The sequence below is a fragment of the Octopus bimaculoides genome, chromosome 25 (genome assembly GCF_001194135.2).
Source record: "Octopus bimaculoides isolate UCB-OBI-ISO-001 chromosome 25, ASM119413v2, whole genome shotgun sequence".
Taxonomy (NCBI): Eukaryota; Metazoa; Mollusca; class Cephalopoda; order Octopoda; family Octopodidae; genus Octopus; species Octopus bimaculoides.
This window is the reverse complement of record NC_069005.1, coordinates 21,313,940-21,317,575: the sequence shown is the minus strand read 5'-3', so window position 1 is coordinate 21,317,575 and position 3,636 is coordinate 21,313,940. Positions and strand designations below refer to the sequence as shown.

Here is a 3,636-nt window from a genome sequence, read left to right as displayed (position 1 = left end):
GGGTTAGGGTTAGAGTTAGGGTTAGGGTTAGGGTTAATTGTTTCAGAATCGTTTGTTTATGTAGTCGGCACTTAATGTATATCGGCTGAATGGACGTCAGTGATTGGTTGAAATTACAGAAATACGACAACTTTAACATGGAATAATTTATGGATTTCTTTTTTTTTTAAGAAGACTAAGAGAAAAAGATGTTTTATATGACACATTCTACCAGTGTTCCAAGTTTCAAAGTGTTTCGTTAATGAAAAATGTGGCCCCCGTTTTAAAAAAGATCCGACCTAAGTACTTGACTGGTATTTATTTATTTATCTCACCTTGCAAAAAATGAAAGAAACTTCCTACAGGTGAGACGAGTTTAGACACAAGCAGAAAAGCACCGATGGATGAGTAAATAGGCTTGATTAGTTTATATCGATACTGGTAAATACAAAACTAATGAATCGATATATCACAAAAAGTATAAAAGTCGTGCTTACTGACGAATGAAAATCACTTGTCTTTCGTTTCTGTCAATAATCTCAAGACTACTTCGTTACTTCTAAACCAGGGTTTTTCAAACTGTGGTCCGCGGACCACAGGGGGTCCGCAAGGACAAGACAGGGGGTCCATGGACAGCAAATACTTTTTATGGGCAATTTGATTTTATATATGTTTTTTAATCGAAATCTTTTAATTGACAATAAACCTATTTGTTAAATACTGTTAAATAAATAAATGTAAAAATATATGTTATTTTATGCAAATATTTATGTATAAATTTCATAAGCGTTTATAAGGGTAAAGTCTGAAATATAAAGGGGTCCGCAAGTCAAAAAGTTTGAAAACCCCTTTAGAATCTTAACAACTGCGTAGGTACGTTCACCACTTCCTGGCTCTAAATTCAAACTCGCAGAAGTAAATTTCCGTCTTTCATTAAATCCAGCATCGATACAAGTACCAGTGATATATTAGGGTCAACTCAAAACATTTGTACCTATTCCTTAGCTAAAATTGGCTTTGTGCTTATCTTTAATAGCTTTAGGCATACATCTAAGCAAACCATCAAACTTTTTATCAGATTCATTTGGTGAGGAATTAATGAGTGTCACTAATTACATGGGAAAAGGATATATGAAATGTGACACTCTAAAATAAATAAATAAAATCAAGGTACATTTTCTTATTTAGAAATACTGGGGGGTGGAGTGTTTTTTTAAGATAAGGCCTTGTGTACTTAAAAGATTATAACATAAAATTACGTGTTTATGATCAACAAAATGTCAAATTGTTTTTAATAGCAGTAGATGGTTAATTAACTTAGAACATCAAATACAAAAAGGACGTAGGAGAAATTTAATTTTCTACTTTTAATTGGAATTAGTAACAAATATTATGAAAGGAAGAGAGAGACAAAAATAACAAACCCGGACAAAGCTTTCATGTTCAAATCGAAGTTCCGCGCATATATTGGTGTATGTGTGTGTGTGTGTGTGTGTGTGTGTGTGTGTGTAAGTATATGTGTGTATGTATCTGTGTGTCATTGCATACGAATGTATTTGTGTGTCTATATATATACGCGCGTCAATGTGTATGTAAGTGTATGTATGTATCTATCAGTGTCTATGTGTGTATGCATGTATATGCGTCTGTGCTTTTTTTTCGGATATATGATCCACTGATGACACACACACACACACACACACATATATATATAGTATGTATTTGTGTCTATATGTATGTTTATGTATGCATCTGTGTGTGTATGTATGCAAAGGTATTTGTGTGTGTATGTATGTATCTGTGTGTGTATAATGTATTGGTACATATTACATGTACATGTCAGCCACATGCAAATGCTGATTATGATACGAAATAAGACAGCACATGAGCTCAGATTGAAAGCTTAACCTTGAAATACATATAAAAGTTGGACTGTGTAAACAAGTGTTGATTATTTTATCTTCCAGTTTGATTTAATACACACACACACACATACATACATACATGCATACAAGTGTAAGTCTGTGGGTGTACATTTCCAATTTTAGCATGAAATGAATATATATATGAAAACACTAGGCTTTTCTTTTTCTTTTCTTTATTATTATTATTATTATTTTAAGTTCAAATAGAAAATAAAAACACGTGACTATATTTACACTGACAGGAGTTTTAGAGTAGAAGTTTTGTGAATGTGTAGTTATTCTCCATAGACCAGCATGTCTGCTTATAAATACATATATATATACATGACATCACAACGATTAGATGACGTTTAGCACCCAGGTCAACCGTGACTGAGTAGATTTTGTGATCGAAAGCATTTCAGCGTAAATATCCCTTCGTTTTCGTGGTATGTAGGACATTATTAAAATGTCTCATTTCCTCGTTTAAGAAGGTATGTAATGTCCATTGTAAAAGCGATTTGTCTGCTATTTCTAGCATGTCGTGCGGCTACGTAGAAGCCTTCTAATAACGTATGTACAGATAAAAATGAAGAGGTGATTTAAATAAAATAGAAGTACAATCGATGGAAGTGTTTATGCAAGTTGGCAGAAAAAAACTTTCAGATATTTATTTCTTGAAAGAATTCCGCTCAAATTAATTAAATAACTATTTGCGGTTGGTTTCAACCAAAACATACCATGATAATGTCACCAACGTTAAATAGCTTGTTTCGAGAATTACTAATAATTATCCTGGCAAGTAGTTGACATAACTCGTCCGAAACTTTATCCTTAGTCTATTTACGCTCACCATTCATTCAGAATAACAAAACGTGCAGTGTGACATTTGGAAGACATTTGGTGTTCATTAAAGATTGGAAGACATTAAGAAGACAAGCAGGCGACACAAGTTTTCGTCAAACGAACAGAATTCTATTTTTAAAAAATGTATTTTAAACAAACATTTGAAACAGATTTTGTTTATGCCTCGAATATTTATTCCAATTCAATTGCTTTTTAATCAAATGAAATAAAAATAAAATAAAATAACCGTCTATTTTATGCGTGTATTAGAGCAAACTTGCCATAATTTCAAAAAATTACATAAACGACAGATGTTCTATCAGAGGAGGGGGGAAGAAGGCAGACGATAACGATGTCATGAAAGAGATCTAAAAAAAATCGAAATAATGTTAGAATTGGTTCAGTGAGAATTTACTGCCACACCATGGCAATCAATACAAGTAATATAGATTTCTTAGATCACAGGAGTTCAGATTTTGAAGAGTTGAGAAAGTATGTGCGACATTCATGCCTTTCTAAGTGGTTAAAACAGCAAATGGAAGTCCAGTCGTGGACTTGACTTTACAGCCATAATTTTTTTTACTAAATTACAGAAATTAATCTTACATACATACACCCATGGATAGATAGATAAGATAGATAAGACAGATAGATAAGACAGATAGATAGATAGATAGATAGATAGATAGATATGCGGGACTCTAAACTCCTTTATGGGGCTCATAACGCCACCGTCGTGAAATAATGTGTCTTGGTTTTCCCAAGAGAAGAATCGACCATTGTACAGGACTGATACTTTATCGACCTTTGCAGGATTTGATCTCGGAGCGTTGTTGACTGCGAAGCAATAATAATAATCTCACACCCTACCAATTGACCGCTTGATATTGATATATATATATATATA

General features: G+C 33.0%; 1 protein-coding gene across 1 annotated transcript in view; it reads right to left on the bottom strand.

Annotated features, from left to right (window-relative positions):
• The window catches only part of LOC106878722 (putative uncharacterized protein DDB_G0282133), a 142,405-nt gene extending 140,621 nt beyond the window's left edge, over positions 1 to 1,784 (bottom strand). The window contains exon 1 of the mRNA XM_052976837.1: positions 1,404 to 1,784. The gene's annotated coding sequence lies outside the window, so the exon portion shown is untranslated. The remainder of the gene's footprint in view (positions 1 to 1,403) is intronic.
• Positions 1,785 to 3,636: the final 1,852 nt, after the last annotated feature.